Below are 20,340 nucleotides of genomic sequence, written 5' to 3' on the forward strand. Positions count from 1 at the left end.
CTTCCGTTGTTGTGGTTGTAGTGGGGGTTGCTGTTGTGGATGCTGGTCTTGTCGTGGTTGTAGTGGAGGGTGCTGCTGTTGTAGTGGGGTGTGCTGTTGAGGGGGCTGCTGCTGTAGTGGTTGTATTGGGGGCTACTGTTGTGATGGTTGTAGTTGGGTTTGCTGCTGTATTGGCTACTGTTGTGATGGATGTAATTGGGGGTGCTGTTGTGGGGGCTGCGGTTGTGTTTAAAGTGGGCGGTGCTGTTGTGGTGGATGTAGTTGGGGGTGCTGTTGTGGTGGTTACTGTTGTGATTGCAGTGGGGGCTGCTGTTGTCGTGGCTGCTGTTGTGGGGACTTCCGTTGTGGTGGTTGTAGTTGGATCTGCTATTGTAGTGGTTATAGTGAGGGCCGCTGCTGTTGTGGTAGCTGTAGTTGGGGTTGCTGTTGTGTGGGCTTCCGTTGTGGTGGCTGCTGCTGTGGTGGTTGTAGTGGGGGCTGCTGTTGTGGTGGTTGTAGTTGGGGGTGCTGTTGTAGTGACTGCTATTGTGGCGGTTGTAGTGGGGGCTGCTGTTGTGTTTGTTGTAGTTGGGGGTGCTGTTGTAGTGGCTGCAATTGTGTTGGTTGTAGTGGGGGCTGCTGTTGTGTGGCCTGCTGTTGTGGTTAAAGTGGGCGGTGCTGTTGTGGGGGCTGTTGTTGTAGTGGATGTAGTTGGGGCTGCTGTTGTGGTGGTTACTGTTGTGTTTGCAGTGGGGGCTGCTGTTGTCGTGGCTGCTGTTGTGGGGACTTCCGTTGTGGTGGTGGTAGTTGGGTCTGCTGTTGTAGATGTTGTAGTGAGGGCTGCTGTTGTGGTGGTTGTAGTGAGGGCTGCTGTTATTCTGGCTGTTGTTGTGGTAGCTGTAGTGGGGGGTGCTGTTGTGTTGGCTTCCTTTGTGGTGCCTGCTGCTGTGGTGGTTGTATTAGGCGCTACTGTTGTAGGGGCTGCTGTTGTGTTTGTAATGGGGGGTGCTGTGGTGGGGGCTGCTTTTGTGGTGGTTGTTGTGGGGTGTGCTGTTGTAGTGGCTGCTGTTGTTGTGTTTGTAGTGGGGCCTGCAGTTGTGGAGGATGTAAAGTGGGCTGCTGTTGTGGTGGTTGTATTAGGCGCTACTGTTGTAGGGGCTGCTGTTGTGTTTGCAGTGGGGGTTGCTGTGGTGGGGGCTGCTTTTGTTGTGGTTGTAGTGGGGGCTGCTGTTGTGGGGCCTGCTGTTGTGGTTAAAGTGGGTGGTGCTGTTGTGGGGGCTGCTGTTGTGGTTAAAGTGGGCGGTGCTGTTGTTGGGGCTGCTGTTGTGGTGGATGTAGTTGGGGGTGCTGTTGTGGTGGTAACTGTTGTGTTTGCAGTGGGGGCTGCTGTTGTCGTGGCTGCTGTTGTGTTGGCTTCCGTTGTGGTGGTTGTAGTTGGGTCTGCTGTTGTGGTGGTTATAGTGAGGGCTGCTGTTGTTCTGGCTGTTGTTATGGTAGCTGTAGTGGGGGGTGCTGTTGTGTGGTCTTCCGTTGTGGTGCCTGCTGCTGTGGTGGTTGTAGTGGGTGCTGCTGTTGTGGTGGTTATAGTGAGGGCTGCTGTTTTGTTGGCTTCCGTTGTTGTGGTTGTAGTGGGCGTTGCTTTTGTGGATGCTGCTGTTGTCGTGGTTGTAGTGGGGGGTGCTGCTGTTGTAGTGGGGTTTGCTGTTGTGAGGGCTGCTGCTGTGGTGGTTGTATTGGGGTCTTCTGTTGTGGTGGTTGTAGTTGGGTGTGCTGTTGTATTGGCTACTGTTGTGATGGATGTAATTGGGGGTGCTGTTGTAGGGGCTGCTGTTGTGTTTGCAGTGGGGGCTGCTGTTGTGGGGACTTCCGTTGTGGTGGTTGTAGTTGGGTTTGCAGTGGGGGGTGCTGTGGTGGGGGCTGCTTTTGTGGTGGTTGTTGTGGGGTGTGCTGTTGTGGTGGTTGTAGTGGGGGCTGCTGTTGTGGGGCCTGCTGTTGTGGTTAAAGTGGGCGGTGCTGTTGTGGGGGCTGCTGTTATGGTGGATGTAGTTGGGGGTGCTGTTGTGGTGGTTACTGTTGTGTTTGCAGTGGGGGCTGCTGTTGTGATGGTTGTAGTTGGGTTTGCTGCTGTATTGGCTACTGTTGTGATGGATGTAATTGGGGGGGCTGTTGTGGGGGCTGCGGTTGTGTTTAAAGTGGGCGGTGCTGTTGTGGTGGATGTAGTTGGGGGTGCTGTTGTGGTGGTTACTGTTGTGATTGCAGTGGGGGCTGCTGTTGTCGTGGCTGCTGTTGTGGGGACTTCCGTTGTGGTGGTTGTAGTTGGATCTGCTATTGTAGTGGTTATAGTGAGGGCCGCTGCTGTTGTGGTAGCTGTAGTGGGGGTTGCTGTTGTGTGGGCTTCCGTTGTGGTGGCTGCTGCTGTGGTGGTTGTAGTTGGGGGTGCTGTTGTAGTGACTGCTATTGTGGCGGTTGTAGTGGGGGCTGCTGTTGTGTTTGTTGTAGTTGGGGGTGCTGTTGTAGTGGCTGCAATTGTGTTGGTTGTAGTGGGGGCTGCTGTTGTGTGGCCTGCTGTTGTGATTGCAATGGGGGCTGCTGTTGTGGGGACTTCCGTTGTGGTGGTGGTAGTTGGGTCTGCTGTTGTAGATGTTGCAGTCGGGGTTGCTGTGGTGGGGGCTGCTTTTGTTGTGGTTGTAGTGGGGGCTGCTGTTGTGGGGCCTGCTGTTGTGGTTAAAGTGGGTGGTGCTGTTGTGGGGGCTGCTGTTGTGGTTAAAGTGGGCGGTGCTGTTGTTGGGGCTGCTGTTGTGGTGGATGTAGTTGGGGGTGCTGTTGTGGTGGTAACTGTTGTGTTTGCAGTGGGGGCTGCTGTTGTCGTGGCTGCTGTTGTGTTGGCTTCCGTTGTGGTGGTTGTAGTTGGGTCTGCTGTTGTGGTGGTTATAGTGAGGGCTGCTGTTGTTCTGGCTGTTGTTATGGTAGCTGTAGTGGGGGGTGCTGTTGTGTGGTCTTCCGTTGTGGTGCCTGCTGCTGTGGTGGTTGTAGTGGGTGCTGCTGTTGTGGTGGTTATAGTGAGGGCTGCTGTTTTGTTGGCTTCCGTTGTTGTGGTTGTAGTGGGCGTTGCTTTTGTGGATGCTGCTGTTGTCGTGGTTGTAGTGGGGGGTGCTGCTGTTGTAGTGGGGTTTGCTGTTGTGAGGGCTGCTGCTGTGGTGGTTGTATTGGGGTCTTCTGTTGTGGTGGTTGTAGTTGGGTGTGCTGTTGTATTGGCTACTGTTGTGATGGATGTAATTGGGGGTGCTGTTGTAGGGGCTGCTGTTGTGGTTAAAGTGGGCGGTGCTGTTGTTGGGGCTGCTGTTGTGTTTGCAGTGGGGGCTGCTGTTGTGGGGACTTCCGTTGTGGTGGTTGTAGTTGGGTTTGCAGTGGGGGGTGCTGTGGTGGGGGCTGCTTTTGTGGTGGTTGTTGTGGGGTGTGCTGTTGTGGTGGTTGTAGTGGGGGCTGCTGTTGTGGGGCCTGCTGTTGTGGTTAAAGTGGGCGGTGCTGTTGTGGGGGCTGCTGTTATGGTGGATGTAGTTGGGGGTGCAGTTGTGGTGGTTACTGTTGTGTTTGCAGTGGGGGCTGCTGTTGTCGTGGCTGCTGTTGTGGGGACTTCCGTTGTGGTGGTTGTAGTTGGGTCTGCTGTTGTAGTGGTTGTAGTGAGGGCTGCTGTTGTTCTAGCTGCTGTTGTGGTAGCTGTAGTGGGGGGTGCTGTTGTGTGGGCTTCCGTTGTGGTGCCTTCTTCTGTGGTGGTTGTAGTGGGCCCTGCTGTTGTTGTGATTATAGTGAGGGCTGCTGTTGTGTTGGCTTCCGTTGTGGTTGTTGTAGTGGGGGTTGCTGTTGTGGATGCTGCTGTTGTCGTGTTTGTAGTGGGGTGTGCTGCTGTTGTAGTGGGGATTGCTTTTGTGAGGTCTGATGCTGTGGTGATTGTAGTGGGGGCTGCTGTTGTTGTTAAAGCGGGCGGTGCTGATGTGGGGGCTGCTGTTGTGGTGGTTGTAGTTGGGGGTGCTGTTGTAGTGGCTGCTGTTGTGGTGGTTGTGGTAGGGGCTGCTGTTGTGGTTAAAGTGGGCGGTGCTGTTGTGGGGGCTGCTATTGTGGATGTAGTTGGGGGTGCTGTTGTGGTGGTTTCTGTTGTGTTTGCAGTGGGGGCTGCTGTTGTCGTGGCTGCTGTTGTGGGGACTTCCGTTGTGGTGGTTGTAGTTGGGTCTGCTGTTGTGGTGGTTATAGTGAGGGCTGCTGTTTTGTTGGCTTCCGTTGTTGTGGTTGTAGTGGGGGTTGCTGTTGTGGATGCTGGTCTTGTCGTGGTTGTAGTGGACGGTGCTGCTGTTGTAGTGGGGTTTGCTGTCGTGGGGGCTGCTGCTGTAGTGGTTGTATTGGGGGCTACTGTTGTGATGGTTGTAGTTGGGTTTGCTGCTGTATTGGCTACTGTTGTGATGGATGTAATTGGGGGTGCTGTTGTGGGGGCTGCGGTTGTGTTTAAAGTGGGCGGTGCTGTTGTGGTGGATGTAGTTGGGGGTGCTGTTGTGGTGGTTACTGTTGTGATTGCAGTGGGGGCTGCTGTTGTCGTGGCTGCTGTTGTGGGGACTTCCGTTGTGGTGGATTTAGTTGGATCTGTTATTGTAGTGGTTATAGTGAGGGCCGCTGCTGTTGTGGTAGCTGTAGTGGGGGTTGCTGTTGTGTGGGCTTCCGTTGTGGTGGCTGCTGCTGTGGTGGTTGTAGTGGGGGCTGCTGTTGTGGTAGTTGTAGTTGGGGGTGCTGTTGTAGTGGCTGCAATTGTGTTGGTTGTAGTGGGGGCTGCTGTTGTGTGGCCTGATGATGTGGTTGTAGTGGGCGGTGCTATTGTGGGGGCTGTTGTTGTAGTGGATGTAGTTGGGGGTGCTGTTGTGGTGGTTACTGTTGTGTTTGCAGTGGGGGCTGCTGTTGACTTGGCTGCTGTTGTGGGGACTTCCGTTGTGGTGGTGGTAGTTGGGTCTGCTGTTGTAGTGGTTGTAGTGAGGGCTGCTGTTGTGGTGGTTGTTGTGAGGGCTGCTGTTATTCTGGCTGTTGTTGTGGTAGCTGTAGTGGGGGGTGCTGTTGTGTGGGCTTCCTTTGTGGTGCCTGCTGCTGTGGTGGTTGTATTAGGCGCTACTATTGTGGGGGCTGCTGTTGTGTTTGTAATGGGGGGTGCTGTGGTGGGGGCTGCTTTTGTGGTGGTTGTTGTGGGGTGTGCTGTTGTAGTGGCTGCTGTTGTTGTGTTTGTAGTGGGGCCTGCAGTTTTGGAGGATGTAAAGTGGGCTGCTGTTGTGGTGGTTGTATTAGGCGCTACTGTTGTAGGGGCTGCTGTTGTGTTTGCAGTGGGGGGTGCTGTGGTGGGGGCTGCTTTTGTGGTGGTTGTTGTGGGGTGTGCTGTTGTAGTTGCTGCTGTTGTTGTGTTTGTAGTGGGGCCTGCTGTTGTGGAGGATGTAAAGTGGGCTGCTGTTGTGGTGGTTGTATTAGGTGCTACTGTTGTAGGGGCTGCTGTTGTGTTTGCAGTAGGGGTTGCTGTGGTGGGGGCTGCTTTTGTTGTGGTTGTAGTGGGGGCTGCTGTTGTGGGGGCTGCTGTTGTGGTTAAAGTGGGCGGTGCTGTTGTTGGGGCTGCTGTTGTGGTGGATGTAGTTGGGGGTGCTGTTGTGGTGGTTACTGTTGTGTTTGCAGTGGGGGCTGCTGTTGTCGTGGCTGCTGTTGTGTTGGCTTCCATTGTGGTGGTTGTAGTTGGGTCTGCTGTTGTGGTGGTTATAGTGAGGGCTGCAGTTGTTCTGGCTGTTGTTGTGGTAGCTGTAGTGGGGGGTGCTGTTGTGTGGTCTTCCGTTGTGGTGCCTGCTGCTGTGGTGGTTGTAGTGGGTGCTGCTGTTGTGGTGGTTATAGTGAGGGCTGCTGTTTTGTTGGATTCCGTTGTTGTGGTTGTTGTGGGCGTTGCTGTTGTGGATGCTGCTGTTGTCGTGGTTGTAGTGGGGGGTGCTGCTGTTGTAGTGGGGTTTGCTGTTGTGGGGGCTGCTGCTGTGGTGGTTGTATTGGGGTCTTCTGTTGTGGTGGTTGTAGTTGGGTCTGCTGTTGTATTGGCTACTGTTGTGATGGATGTAATTGGGGGTGCTGTTGTAGGGGCTGCTGTTGTGGTTAAAGTGGGCAGTGCTGTTGTTGGGGCTGCTGTTGTGTTTGCAGTGGGGGCTGCTGTTGTCGTGGCTGCTGTTGTGGGGACTTCCGTTGTGGTGGTTGTAGTTGGGTTTGCAGTGGGGGGTGCTGTGGTGGGGGCTGCTTTTGTGGTGGTTGTTGTGGGGTGTGCTGTTGTGGTGGTTGTAGTGGGGGCTGCTGTTGTGGGGCCTGCTGTTGTGGTTAAAGTGGGCGGTGCTGTTGTGGGGGCTGCTGTTGTGGTGGATGTAGTTGGGTCTGCTGTTGTATTGGCTGCTGTTGTATGGGCTGCTGTTGTGTTTGCAGTGGGGGGTGCTGTGGTGGGGGCTGCTTTTGTGGTGGTTGTTGTGGAGTGTGCTGTTGTAGTGGCTGCTGTTGTTGTGTTTGTATTGGGGCCTGCTGTTGTGGAGGATGTAAAGTGGGCTGCTGTTGTGGTGGTTGTATTAGGCGCTACTGTTGTATGGGCTGCTGTTGTATGGGCTGCTGTTGTGTTTGCAGTGGGGGGTGCTGTGGTGGGGGCTGCTTTTGTGGTGGTTGTTGTGGAGTGTGCTGTTGTAGTGGCTGCTGTTGTTGTGTTTGTATTGGGGCCTGCTGTTGTGGAGGATGTAAAGTGGGCTGCTGTTGTGGTGGTTGTATTAGGTGCTACAGTTGTAGGGGCTGCTGTTGTGTTTGCAGTGGGGGGTGCTGTGGTGGGGGCTGCTTTTGTTGTGGTTGTTGTGGGGTGTGCTGTTGTAGTGGCTGCTGTTGTGGTGGTTGTAGTGGGGGCTGCTGTTGTGGGGCCTGCTGTTGTGGTTAAAGTGGGTGGTGCTGTTGTTGGGGCTGCTGTTGTGTTTGCAGTGGGGGCTGCTGTTATCGTGGCTGCTGTTGTTGTCGTGGCTGCTGTTGTGGGGACTTCCGTTGTGGTGGTTGTAGTTGGGTCTGCTGTTGTGGTGGTTGTAGTGAGGGCTGCTGTTGTTCTGGCTGTTGTTGTGGTAGCTGTAGTGGGGGGTGCTGTTGTGTGGGCTTCCGTTGTGGTGCCTGCTGCTGTGGTGGTTGTAGTGGGTGCTGCTGTTGTGGTGGTTATAGTGAGGGCTGCTGTTTTGTTGGCTTCCGTTGTTGTGGTTGTAGTGGGCGTTGCTGTTGTGGATGCTGTTGTGTTGGCTTCCGTTGTGGTGGTTGTAGTTGGGTCTGCTGTTGTGGTGGTTGTAGTGAGGGCTGCTGTTGTTCTGGCTGTTGTTGTGGTAGCTGTAGTGGGGGGTGCTGTTGTGTGGTCTTCAGTTGTGGTGCCTGCTGCTGTGGTGGTTGTAGTGGGTGCTGCTGTTGTGGTGGTTATAGTGAGGGCTGCTGTTTTGTTGGATTCCGTTGTTGTGGTTGTAGTGGGCGTTGCTGTTGTGGATGCTGCTGTTGTCGTGGTTGTAGTGGGAGGTGCTGCTGTTGTAGTGGGGTTTGCTGTTGTGGGGGCTGCTGCTGTGGTGGTTGTATTGGGGTCTTCTGTTGTGGTGGTTGTAGTTGGGTGTGCTGTTGTATTGGCTACTGTTGTGATGGATGTAATTGGGGGTGCTGTTGTAGGGGCTGCTGTTGTGGTTAAGGTGGGCGGTGCTGTTGTTGGGGCTGCTGTTGTGGTGGATGTAGTTGGGGGTGCTGTTGTGGTGGTTACTGTTGTGTTTGCAGTGGGGGCTGCTGTTGTCGTGGCTGCTGTTGTGGGGACTTCCGTTGTGGTGGTTGTAGTTGGGTTTGCAGTGGGGGGTGCTGTGGTGGGGGCTGCTTTTGTGGTGGTTGTTGTGGGGTGTGCTGTTGTGGTGGTTGTAGTGGGGGCTGCTGTTGTGGGGCCTGCTGTTGTGGTTAAAGTGGGCGGTGCTGTTGTGGGGGCTGCTGTTGTGGTGGATGTAGTTGGGGGTGCTGTTGTGGTGGTTACTGTTGTGTTTGCAGTGGGGGCTGCTGTTGTCGTGGCTGCTGTTGTGGGGACTTCCGTTGTGGTGGTTGAAGTTGGGTCTGCTGTTGTAGAGGTTGTAGTGAGGGCTGCTGTTGTTCTGGCTGTTGTTGTGGTAGCTGTAGTGGAGGGTGCTGTTGTGTGGGCTTCCATTGTGGTGCCTGCTACTGTGGTGGTTGTAGTGGGTGCTGCTGTTGTGGTGGTTATAGTGAGGGCTGCTGTTTTGTTGGCTTCCGTTGTTGTGGTTGTAGTGGGCGTTGCTGTTCTGGATGTTGCTGTTGTCGTGGTTGTAGTGGGGGGTGCTGCTGTTGTAGTGTGGTTTGCTGTTGTGGGGGCTGCTGCTGTGGTGGTTGTATTGGGGTCTTCTGTTGTGGTGGTTGTAGTTGGGTGTGCTGTTGTATTGGCTACTGTTGTGATGGATGTAATTGGGGGTGCTGTTGTAGGGGCTGCTGTTGTGGTTAAAGTGGGCAGTGCTGTTGTTGGGGCTGCTGTTGTGTTTGCAGTGGGGGCTGCTGTTGTCGTGGCTGCTGTTGTGGGGACTTCCGTTGTGGTGGTTGTAGTTGGGTTTGCAGTGGGGGGTGCTGTGGTGGGGGCTGCTTTTGTGGTGGTTGTTGTGGGGTGTGCTGTTGTAGTGGCTGCTGTTGTTGTGTTTGTAGTGGGGCCTGCTGTTGTGGAGGATGTAAAGTGGGCTGCTGTTGTGGTGGTTGTATTAGGCGCTACTGTTGTAAGGGCTGCTGTTGTGTTTGCAGTGGGGGGTGCTGTTGTGGGAGCTGCTGTTGTGGTTAAAGTGGGCGGTGCTGTTGTGGGGACTGCTGTTGTGGTTCTTTTAGTTGGGGGTGCTGTTGTATTGTCTGCTATTGTGGTGGTTTTAGTGGGGGCTGTTGTTGTGGTAGCTGTAGTTGGGGGTGCTGTTGTGTGGGCTTCCGTTGTGGTGGTTGTAGTGGGGGTTGCTGTTGTGGATGCTGCTGTTGTCGTGGTTGTAGTGGGCGATGCTGCTGTTGTAGTGGGGTTTGCCGTTGTGGTGGTTGTAGTTGAGTCTGCGGTTGTAGTGGTTGTCTTGAGGGCTGCTGTTGTTCTGGCTGTTGTTGTGGTAGCTGTAGTGGGGGGTGCTGTTGTGTGGGCTTCCTTTGTGGTGCCTGCTGCTGTGGTGGTTGTAGTGGGTGCTGCTGTTGTGTTTGTTGTTGTGGGGTGTGCTGTTGTAGTGGCTGCTGTTGTGGTGGTTGTAGTGGGGGCTGCTGTTGTGGGGCCTGCTGTTGTGGTTAAAGTGGGTGGTGCTGTTGTGGTGGATGTAGTTGGGGGTGCTGTTGTGGTGGTTACTGTTGTGTTTGCAGTGGGGGCTGCTGTTGTCGTGGCTGCTGTTGTTGTCGTGGCTGCTGTTGTGGGGACTTCCGTTGTGGTGGTTGTAGTTGGGTCTGCTGTTGTGGTGGTTGTAGTGAGGGCTGCTGTTGTTCTGGCTGTTGTTGTGGTAGCTGTAGTGGGGGGTGCTGTTGTGTGGGCTTCCGTTGTGGTGCCTGCTGCTGTGGTGGTTGTAGTGGGTGCTGCTGTTGTGGTGGTTATAGTGAGGGCTGCTGTTTTGTTGGCTTCCGTTGTTGTGGTTGTAGTGGGCGTTGCTGTTGTGGATGCTGCTGTTGTCGTGGTTGTAGTGGGGGGTGCTGCTGTTGTAGTGGATGTAGTTGGGGGTGCTGTTGTGGTGGTTACTGTTGTGTTTGCAGTGGGGGCTGCTGTTGTCGTGGCTGCTGTTGTGGGGACTTCCGTTGTGGTGGTTGTAGTTGGGTCTGCTGTTGTAGTGGTTTTAGTGAGGGCTGCTGTTGTTCTGGCTGTTGTTGTGGTAGCTGTAGTGGGGGGTGCTGTTGTGTGGGCTTCCGTTGTGGTGCCTGCTGCTGTGGTGGTTGTAGTGGGCGTTGCTGTTGTGGATGCTGCTGTTGTCGTGGTTGTAGTGGGGGGTGCTGCTGTTGTAGTGGGGTTTGCTGTTGTGGGGGCTGCTGCTGTGGTGGTTGTATTAGGCGCTACTGTTGTAAGGGCTGCTGTTGTGTTTGCAGTGGGGGGTGCTGTGGTGGGGGCTGCTTTTGTGGTGGTTGTTGTGGGGCGTGCTGTTGTAGTGGCTGCTGTTGTGGTGGTTGTAGTGGGGGCTGCTGTTGTGGGAGCTGCTGTTGTGGTTAAAGTGGGCGGTGCTGTTGTGGGGACTGCTGTTGTGGTTCTTGTAGTTGGGGGTGCTGTTGTATTGTCTGCTATTGTGGTGGTTTTATTGTGGGCTGCTGTTGTGGGGGCTGCTGTTGTGGTAGCTGTAGTGGGGGTTGCTGTTGTGTGGGCTTCCGTTGTGGTGACTTCTGATGTTGTGGTTGTAGTTGGTGCAGCTGTTTTGGTGGTTATAGTGAGGACTGCTGTTGTGTTGACTTCCGTTGTAGTGGTTGTAGTGGGGGTTGCTGTTGTGGATGCTGCTGTTGTCGTGGTTGTAGTGGGGGGTGCTGCTGTTGTGGTGGGGTTTGCCGTTGTGCTGGTTGTAGTTGGGTCTGCTGTTGTAGTGGTTGTCGTGAGGGCTGCTGTTGTTCTGGCTGTTGTTGTGGTAGCTGTAGTGGGTGGTGCTGTTGTGTAGGCTTCCGTTGTTGTGGTTGTAGTGGGCGTTGCTGTTGTGGATGCTGCTGTTGTCGTGGTTGTAGTGGGGGATGCTGCTGTTGTAGTGGGGTTTGCTGTTGTGGGGGCTGCTGCTGTGGTGGTTGTATTGGGGTCTTCTATTGTGGTGGTTGTAGTTGGGTGTGCTGTTGTATTGGCTACTGTTGTGATGGATGTAATTGGGGGTGCTGTTGTGGGGGCTGCTGTTGTGGTTAAAGTGGGCGGTGCTGTTGTTGGGGCTGCTGTTGTGGTGAATGTAGTTGGGGGTGCTGTTGTGGTGGTTACTGTTGTGATTGCAGTGGGGGCTGCTGTTGTCGTGGCTGCTGTTGTGGGGACTTCTGTTGTGGTGGTTGTAGTTGGTTCTGCTGTTGTGGTGGTTGTAGTGAGGGCTGCTGTTGTTCTGGCTGCTGTTGTGGTATCTGTAGTGGGGGTTGCTATTGTGTGGGCTTCCGTTGTGGTGGCTGCTGCTGTGGTGGTTGTAGGGAGTGCTGCTGTTGTAGTGCTTGTAGTTGTTGGTATTATCGTCGCGGCTGCTGTTGTTGTATTTGCAGTGGGTGGTACTGTTGTGGGGGCTGCTTTTCTGGTGGTTGTTGTTGGGTGTGTTGTTGTAGTGGCTGCTGTTGTTGTGTTTGTAGTGGGGCCTGCTGTTGTGGAGGATGTATTGTGGGCTGCTGTTGTGGTGGTTGTATTAGGCGCTACTGTTGTAGGGGCTGCTGTTGTGTTTGCAGTGGGGGGTGCTGTGGTGGGGGCTGCTTTTGTGGTGGTTGTTGTGGGGTGTGCTGTTGTGGTGGTTGTAGTGGGGGCTGCTGTTGTGGGGCCTGCTGTTGTGGTTAAAGTGGGCGGTGCCGTTGTGGGGGCTGCTGTTGTGGTTAAAGTGGGCGGTGCTGTTGTTGGGGCTGCTGTTGTGGTGGATGTAGTTGGGGGTGCTGTTGTGGTGGTTACTGTTGTGATTGCAGTGGGGGCTGCTGTTGTCGTGGCTGCTGTTGTGGGGACTTCCGTTGTGGTGGTTGTAGTTGGGTCTGCTGTTGTGGTGGTTGTAGTGAGGGCTGCTGTTGTTCTGGCTGTTGTTGTGGTAGCTGTAGTGGGGGGTGCTGTTGTGTGGGCTTCCGTTGTGGTGCCTGCTGCTGTGGTGGTTGTAGTGGGTGCTGCTGTTGTGGTGGTTATAGTGAGGGCTGCTGTTTTGTTGGATTCCGTTGTTGTGTTTTTAGTGGGCGTTGCTGTTGTGGATGCTGCTGTTGTTGTGGTTGTAGTGGGGGGTGCTGCTGTTGTAGTGGGGTGTGCTGTTGAGGGGGCTGCTGCTGTGGTGGTTGTATTGGTGTCTTCTGTTGTGGTGGTTGTAGTTGGGTGTGCTGTTGTATTGGCTACTGTTGTGATGGATGTAATTGGGGGTGCTGTTGTGGGGGCTGCTGTTGTGGTTAAAGTGGGCGGTGCTGTTGTGGGGGCTGCTGTTGTGGTGGATGTAGTTGGGGGTGCTGTTGTGGTGGTTACTGTTGTGTTTGCAGTGGGGGCTGCTGTTGTCGTGGCTGCTGTTGTGGGGACTTCCGTTGTGGTGGTTGTAGTTGGGTCTGCTGTTGTGGTGGTTGTAGTGAGGGCTGCTGTTGTGGTATCTGTAGTGGGCGTTGCTGTTGTGTGGGCTTCCGTTGTGGTGGCTGCTGCTGTGGTGGTTGTAGGGAGTGCTGCTGTTGTAGTGCTTGTAGTTGTTGGTACTATCGTCGCGGCTGCTGTTGTATTTGCAGTGAGTGGTACTGTTGTGGGGGCTGCTTTTGTGGTGGTTGTTGTGGGGTGTGCTGTTGTAGTGGCTGCTGTTGTTGTGTTTGTAGTGCGGCCTGCTGTTGTGGAGGATGTAAAGTGGGCTGCTGTTGTGGTGGTTGTATTAGGCGCTACTGTTGTAGGGGCTGCTGTTGTGTTTGCAGTGGGGGGTGCTGTGGTGGGGGCTGCTTTTGTGGTGGTTGTTGTGGGGTGTGCTGTTGTAGTGGCTGCTGTTGTGGTGGTTGTAGTGGGGGCTGCTGTTGTGGGGGCTGCTGTTGTGGTGGATGTAGTTGGGGGTGCTGTTGTGGTGGTTACTGTTGTCTTTGCAGTGGGGGCTGCTGTTGTCGTGGCTGCTGTTGTGAGGACTTCCGTTGTGGTGGTTGTAGTTGGGTCTGCTGTTGTAGTGGTTGTAGTGAGGGCTGCTGTTGTTCTGGCTGTTGTTGTGGTAGCTGTAGTGGGGGGTGCTGTTGTGTGGGCTTCCGTTGTGGTGCCTGCTGCTGTGGTGGTTGTAGTGGGTGCTGCTGTTGTGGTGGTTATAGTGAGGGCTGCTGTTTTGTTGGCTTCCGTTGTTGTGGTTGTAGTGGGCGTTGCTGTTGTGGATGCTGCTGTTGTCGTGGTTGTAGTGGGGTGTGCTGTTGTTGTAGTGGGGTTTGCTGTTGTGGGGGCTGCTGCTGTGGTGGTTGTATTGGGTTCTTCTATTGTGGTGGTTGTAGTTGGGAGTGCTGTTGTATTGGCTACTGTTGTGATGGATGTAATTGGGGGTGCTGTTGTGGGGGCTGTTGTTGTGGTTAAAGTGGGCGGTGCTTTTGTTGGGGCTGCTGTTGTGGTGGATGTAGTTGGGGGTGCTGTTGTGGTGGTTACTGTTGTGATTGCAGTGGGGGCTGCTGTTGTCGTGGCTGCTGTTGTGGTGACTTCCGTTGTGGTGGTTGTAGTTGGGTCTGCTGTTGTGGTGGTTGTAGTGAGGGCTGCTGTTCTGGCTGCTGTTGTGGTATCTGTAGTGGGGGTTGCTGTTGTGTGGGCTTCTGTTGTGGTGGCTGCTGCTGTGGTGGTTGTAGGGAGTGCTGCTGTTGTAGTGTTTGTAGTTGTTGGTATTATCGTCGCGGCTGCTGTTGTTGTATTTGCAGTGGGTGGTACTGTTGTGGGGGCTGCTTTTGTGGTGGTTGTTGTGGGGTGTGCTGTTGTAGTGGCTGCTGTTGTTGTGTTTGTAGTGGGGCCTGCTGTTGTGGAGGATGTAAAGTGGGCTGCTGTTGTGGTGGTTGTATTAGGCGCTACTGTTGTAGTGGCTGCTGTTGTGTTTGCAGTGGGGGGTGCTGTGGTGGGGGCTGCTTTTGTGGTGTTTGTTGTGGGGTGTGCTGTTGTAGTGGCTGCTGTTGTGGTCGTAGTTGGGGCTGCTGTTGTGGGAGCTGCTGTTGTGGTTAAAGTGGGCGGTGCTGTTGTGGGGGCTGTTGTTGTGGATTTAGTTGGGGGTGCTGTTGTGGTGGTTACTGTTGTGTTTGCAGTGGGGGCTGCTGTTGTGGGGACTTCCGTTGTGGTGGTTGTAGTTGGGTCTGCTGTTGTGGGGGCTGCTTTTGTGGTTAAAGTGGGCGGAGCTGTTGTGGGGGCTGCTGTTGTTGTGGATTTAGTTGGGGGTGCTGTTGTGGTGGTTACTTTTATATTTGCAGTGGGGGCTGCTGTTGTCGTGGCTGGTGTTGTGGGGACTTCCGTTGTAGTGGTTGTAGTTGAGACTGCTGTTGTGGTGGTTATAGTGAGGACTGCTGTTTTGTTGGATTCCATTGTTGTGGTTGTAGTGGGGGTTGCTGTTGTGGATGCTGGTCTTGTCGTGGTTGTAGTTGGGTCTGCTGTTGTAGTGGTTATAGTGAGGGCTGCTGCTGTTCTGGCTGCTGTTGTGGTAGCTGTACTGGGGGTTGCTGTTGTGTGTGCTTCCGTTGTGGTGGCTGCTGCTGTGATGGTTGTAGTGGGGGCTGCTGTTGTGGTGGTTGTAGTTGGGGGTGCTATTGTATTAGCTGCTGTTGTGTTGGATGTAATTGGGGGTGCTGTTGTGGGGGCTGCATTTGTGGTTAAAGTGGGCGGTGCTGTTGTGGGGGCTGCTGTTGTGTTAGTTGTAGTTGGGGGTGCTGTTGTATTAGCTGCTGTTGTGTTGGATGTAATTGGGTGTGCTGTTGTGGTGGATGTAGTTGGGTGTGCTGTTGTGGTGGTTACTGTTGTGTTTGCAGTGGGGGCTGCTGTTGTCGTGGCTGCTGTTGTGGGGTCTTCCGTTGTGGTGGTTGTAGTTGGGTCTGCTGTTGTGGTGGTTATAGTGAGGGCTGCTGTTTTGTTGGCTTCCGTTGTTGTGGTTGTGGAGGGCGTTGCTGTTGTTGATGCTGCTGTTGTCGTGGTTGTAGTGGGGGGTGCTGCTTTTGTAGTGGGGTTTGCTGTTGTGGGGGCTGCTGCTGTGGTGGTTGTATTAGGCGCTACTGTTGAAAGGGCTGCTGTTGTGTTTGCAGTGGGGGGTGCTGTGGTGGGGGCTGCTTTTGTGGTGGTTGTTGTGGGGCGTGCTGTTGTAGTGGCTGCTGTTGTGGTGGTTGTAGTGGGGGCTGCTGTTGTGGGAGCTGCTGTTGTGGTTAAAGTGGGCGGTGCTGTTGTGGGGAATGCTGTTGTGGTTCTTGTAGTTGGGGGTGCTGTTGTATTGTCTGCTATTGTGGTGGTTTTATTGTGGGCTGCTGTTGTGGGGGCTGCTGTTGTGGTAGCTGTAGTGGGGGGTGCTGTTGTGTGGGCTTCCGTTGTGGTGACTTCTGATGTTGTGGTTGTAGTTGGTGCTGCTGTTTTGGTGGTTATAGTGAGGACTGCTGTTGTGTTGACTTCCGTTGTAGTGGTTGTAGTGGGGGTTGCTGTTGTGGATGCTGCTGTTGTCGTGGTTGTAGTGGGGGGTGCTGCTGTTGTGGTGGGGTTTGCCGTTGTGGTGGTTGTAGTTGGGTCTGCTGTTGTAGTGGTTGTCGTGAGGGCTGCTGTTGTTCTGGCTGTTGTTGTGGTAGCTGTAGTGGGTGGTGCTGTTGTGTAGGCTTCCGTTGTTGTGGTTGTAGTGGGCGTTGCTGTTGTGGATGCTGCTGTTGTCGTGGTTGTAGTGGGGGATACTGCTGTTGTAGTGGGGTTTGCTGTTGTGGGGGCTGCTGCTGTGGTGGTTGTATTGGGGTCTTCTGTTGTGGTGGTTGTAGTTGGGTGTGCTGTTGTATTGGCTACTGTTGTGATGGATGTAATTGGGGGTGCTGTTGTGGGGGCTGTTGTTGTGGTTAAAGTGGGCGGTGCTGTTGTGGGGGCTGCTGTTGTGGTTAAAGTGGGCGGTGCTGTTGTGGGGGCTGCTGTTGTTGTGGATTTAGTTGGGGGTGCTGTTGTGGTGGTTACTGTTGTGTTTGCAGTGGGGGCTGCTGTTGTCGTGGCTGCTGTTGTGGGGACTTCCGTTGTGGTGGTTGTAGTTGGGTCTGCTGTTGTATTGGTTGTAGTGAGGGCTGCTGTTGTTCTGGCTGTTGTTGTGGTAGCTGTAGTGGGGGTTGCTGTTGTGTGGGCTTCCGTTGTGGTGCCTGCTGCTGTGGTGGTTGTAGTGGGTGCTGCTGTTGTGGTGGTTATAGTGAGGGCTGCTGTTTTGTTGGCTTCCGTTGTTGTGGTTGTAGTGGGCGTTGCTGTTGTGGATGCTGCTGTTGTCGTGGTTGTATTGGGGGGTGCTGCTGTTGTAGTGGGGTTTGCTGTTGTGGGGGCTGCTGCTGTGGTGGTTGTATTGGGGTCTTCTGTTGTGGTGGTTGTAGTTGGGTGTGCTGTTGTATTGGCTACTGTTGTGATGGATGTAATTGGGGGTGCTGTTGTGGGGGCTGCTGTTGTGGTTAAAGAAGGCGGTGCTGTTGTTGGGGCTGCTGTTGTGGTGGATGTAGTTGGGGGTGCTGTTGTGGTGGTTAATGTTGTGATTGCAATGGGGGCTGCTGTTGTGGGGACTTCCGTTGTGGTGGTTGTAGTTGGGTCTGCTGTTGTGGTTGTAGTGAGGGCTGCTGTTGTTCTGGCTGCTGTTGTGGTATCTGTAGTGGGGGTTGCTGTTGTGTGTGCTTCCGTTGTGGTGGCTGCTGCTGTGGTGGTTGTAGGGAGTGCTGCTGTTGTAGTGCTTGTAGTTGTTGGTATTATCGTCGCGGCTGCTGTTGTTGTATTTGCAGTGGGTGGTACTGTTGTGGGGGCTGCTTTTGTGGTGGTTGTAGTGGGTGCTGCTGTTGTGGTGGTTATAGTGAGGGCTGCTGTTTTGTTGGCTTCCGTTGTTGTGGTTGTAGTGGGCGTTGCTGTTGTGGATGCTGCTGTTGTCGTGGTTGTATTGGGGGGTGCTGCTGTTGTAGTGGGGTTTGCTGTTGTGGGGGCTGCTGCTGTGGTGGTTGTATTGGGGTCTTCTGTTGTGGTGGTTGTAGTTGGGTGTGCTGTTGTATTGGCTACTGTTGTGATGGATGTAATTGGGGGTGCTGTTGTGGGGGCTGCTGTTGTGGTTAAAGAAGGCGGTGCTGTTGTTGGGGCTGCTGTTGTGGTGGATGTAGTTGGGGGTGCTGTTGTGGTGGTTAATGTTGTGATTGCAATGGGGGCTGCTGTTGTGGGGACTTCCGTTGTGGTGGTTGTAGTTGGGTCTGCTGTTGTGGTTGTAGTGAGGGCTGCTGTTGTTCTGGCTGCTGTTGTGGTATCTGTAGTGGGGGTTGCTGTTGTGTGTGCTTCCGTTGTGGTGGCTGCTGCTGTGGTGGTTGTAGGGAGTGCTGCTGTTGTAGTGCTTGTAGTTGTTGGTATTATCGTCGCGGCTGCTGTTGTTGTATTTGCAGTGGGTGGTACTGTTGTGGGGGCTGCTTTTGTGGTGGTTGTTGTGGGGTGTGCTGTTGTAGTGGCTGCTGTTGTTGTGTTTGTAGTGGGGCCTGCTGTTGTGGAGGATGTAAAGTGGGCTGCTGTTGTGGTGGTTGAATTAGGCGCTACTGTTGTAGGGGCTGCTGTTGTGTTTGCAGTGGGTGGTACTGTTGTAGGGGCTGCTTTTGTGGTGGTTGTTGTGGGGTGTGCTGTTGTAGTGGCTGCTGTTATGGTGCTTGTAGTGGGGGCTGCTGTTGTGGGAGCTACTGTTGTGGTAAAAGTGGGTGGTGCTGTGGTGGGTACTGCTGTTGTGGTTCTTGTAGTTGGGGGTGCTGTTGTATTGTCTGCTATTGTGGTGGTTTTAGTGGGGGCTGCTGTTGTGGGGGCTGCTGTTGTGGTAGCTGTAGTGGGGGGTGCTGTTGTGGGGACTTCCGTTGTGGTGGTTGTAGTTGGGTCTGCTGTTGTGGTGGTTATAGTGAGGACTGCTGTTGTGTTGGCTTCCATTGTAGTGGTTGTAGTGAGGGTTGCTGTTGTGGATGCTCCTGTTGTAGTGGGGGGTGCTGCTGTTGTAGTGGGGTTTGATGTTGTGGTGGTTGTAGTTGGGTGTTTTGTTGTATTGACTGCTGTTGTGGTGGATGTAATTGGGGGTGCTGTTGTGGGGGGTGCGGTTGTGGTTAAAGTTGGCGGTGCTGTTGTGGGGGCTGCTGTTGTGTTAGTTGTAGTTGGGTGTGCTGTTGTAGTGGCTGCTACTGTGGTGGTTGTAGTGGGGGCTGCTGTTGTGGTTAAAGTGGGTGGAGCTGTTGTGGGGGCTGCTGTTGTTGTGGATTTAGTTGGGGGTGCTGTTGTGGTGGTTACTGTTATATTTGCAGTGGGGGCTGCTGTTGTCGTGGCTGGTGTTGTGGGGACTTCCGTTGTGGTGGTTGTAGTTGAGTCTGCTGTTGTGGTGGTTATAGTGAGGGCTGCTGTTTTGTTGGATTCCATTGTTGTGGTTGTAGTGGGGGTTGCTGTTGTGGATGCTGGTCTTGTCGTGGTTGTAGTGGGGTTTGCTGTTGTTGGGGCTGCTGCTGTAGTGGTTGTATTGAGGGCTACTGTTGTGGTGGTTGTAGTTGGGTGTGCTGTTGTATTGGCTACTGTTGTGATGGATGTAATTGGGGGTGCTGTTGTGGGGGCTGCGGTTGTGTTTAAAGTGGGTGGTGCTGTTGTGGTGGATGTAGTTGGGGGTGCTGTTGTGGTGGTTACTGTTATGATTGCAGTGGGGGCTGCTGTTGTCGTAGCTGCTGTTGTGGGGACTTCCGTTGTGGTGGTTGTAGTTGGATCTGCTGTTGTAGTGGTTATAGTGAGGGCTGCTGCTGTTCTGGCTGCTGTTGTGGTAGCTGTACTGGGGGTTGCTGTTGTGTGTGCTCCCGTTGTGGTGGCTGCTGCTGTGGTGGTTGTAGTGGGGTCTTCCGTTGTGGTGGTTGTAGTTGGGTCTGCTGTTGTGGTGGTTATAGTGAGGGCTGCTGTTTTGTTGGCTTCCGTTGTTGTGGTTGTGGTGGGCGTTGCTGTTGTGGATGCTGCTGTTGTCGTGGTTGTAGTGGGGGGTGCTGCTTTTGTAGTGGGGTTTGCTGTTGTGGGGGCTGCTGCTGTGGTGGTTGTATTAGGCGCTACTGTTGTAAGGGCTGCTGTTGTGTTTGCAGTGGGGGGTGCTGTGGTGGGGGCTGCTTTTGTGGTGGTTGTTGTGGGGTGTGCTGTTGTAGTGGCTGCTGTTGTGGTGGTTGTAGTGGGAGCTGCTGTTGTGGGAGCTGCTGTTGTGGTTAAAGTGGGCGGTGCTGTTGTGGGGACTGCTGTTGTGGTTCTTGTAGTTGGGGGTGCTGTTGTATTGTCTGCTATTGTGGTGGTTTTATTGTGGGCTGCTGTTGTGGGGGCTGCTGTTGTGGTAGCTGTAGTGGGGGGTGCTGTTGTGTGGGCTTCCGTTGTGGTGACTTCTGATGTTGTGGTTGTAGTTGGTGCTGCTGTTTTGGTGGTTATAGTGAGGACTGCTGTTGTGTTGACTTCCGTTGTAGTAGTTGTAGTGGGGGTTGCTGTTGTGGATGCTGCTGTTGTCGTGGTTGTAGTGGGGGGTGCTGCTGTTGTGGTGGGGTTTGCCGTTGTGGTGGTTGTAGTTGGGTCTGCTGTTGTAGTGGTTGTCGTGAGGGCTGCTGTTGTTCTGGCTGTTGTTGTGGTAGCTGTAGAGGGTGGTGCTGTTGTGTAGGCTTCCGTTGTTGTGGTTGTAGTGGGCGTTGCTGTTGTGGATGCTGCTGTTGTCGTGGTTGTAGTGGGGGATGCTGCTGTTGTAGTGGGGTTTGCTGTTGTGGGGGCTGCTGCTGTGGTGGTTGTATTGGGGTCTTCTGTTGTGGTGGTTGTAGTTGGGTGTGCTGTTGTATTGGCTACTGTTGTGATGGATGTAATTGGGGGTGCTGTTGTGGGGGCTGTTGTTGTGGTTAAAGTGGGCGGTGCTGTTGTGGGGGCTGCTGTTGTGGTTAAAGTGGGCGGTGCTGTTGTGGGTTCTGCTGTTGTTGTGGATTTAGTTGGGGGTGCTGTTGTGGTGGTTACTGTTGTGTTTGCAGTGGGGGCTGCTGTTGTCGTGGCTGCTGTTGTGGGGACTTCCGTTGTGGTGGTTGTAGTTGGGTCTGCTGTTGTATTGGTTGTAGTGAGGGCTGCTGTTGTTCTGGCTGTTGTTGTGGTAGCTGTAGTGGGGGTTGCTGTTGTGTGGGCTTCCGTTGTGGTGCCTGCTGCTGTGGTGGTTGTATTGGGGTCTTCTGTTGTGGTGGTTGTAGTTGGGTGTGCTGTTGTATTGGCTACTGTTGTGATGGATGTAATTGGGGGTGCTGTTGTGGGGGCTGCTGTTGTGTTAGTTGTAGTTGGGGGTGCTGTTGTAGTGGCTGCTACTGTGGTGGTTGTAGTGGGGGCTGCTGTTGTGGGGCCTGCTGTTGTAATTAAAGTGGGCGGTGCTGTTGTGGGGGCTGCTGTTGTGGTGGATGTAGTTCGGGGTGCTGTTGTGGTGGTTACTGTTGTGATTGCAATGGGGGCTGCTGTTGTGGGGACTTCCGTTGTGGTGGTTGTAGTTGGGTCTGCTGTTG

At 54.1% G+C, this 20,340-nt stretch overlaps 1 protein-coding gene and 1 pseudogene across 2 annotated transcripts in view; one reads left to right on the forward strand and one right to left on the reverse strand.

Annotated features, from left to right (window-relative positions):
* The window catches only part of LOC131698896 (proline-rich protein 36-like), a 79,242-nt gene that overhangs the window by 38,319 nt on the left and 20,583 nt on the right, over positions 1–20,340 (forward strand). The window lies entirely within an intron of this gene.
* Positions 6,281–18,807, reverse strand: LOC131698956 (integumentary mucin C.1-like; annotated as a pseudogene).

This window comes from Acipenser ruthenus, chromosome 20 (genome assembly GCF_902713425.1).
Source record: "Acipenser ruthenus chromosome 20, fAciRut3.2 maternal haplotype, whole genome shotgun sequence".
NCBI classification, from domain to species: domain Eukaryota; kingdom Metazoa; phylum Chordata; class Actinopteri; order Acipenseriformes; family Acipenseridae; genus Acipenser; species Acipenser ruthenus.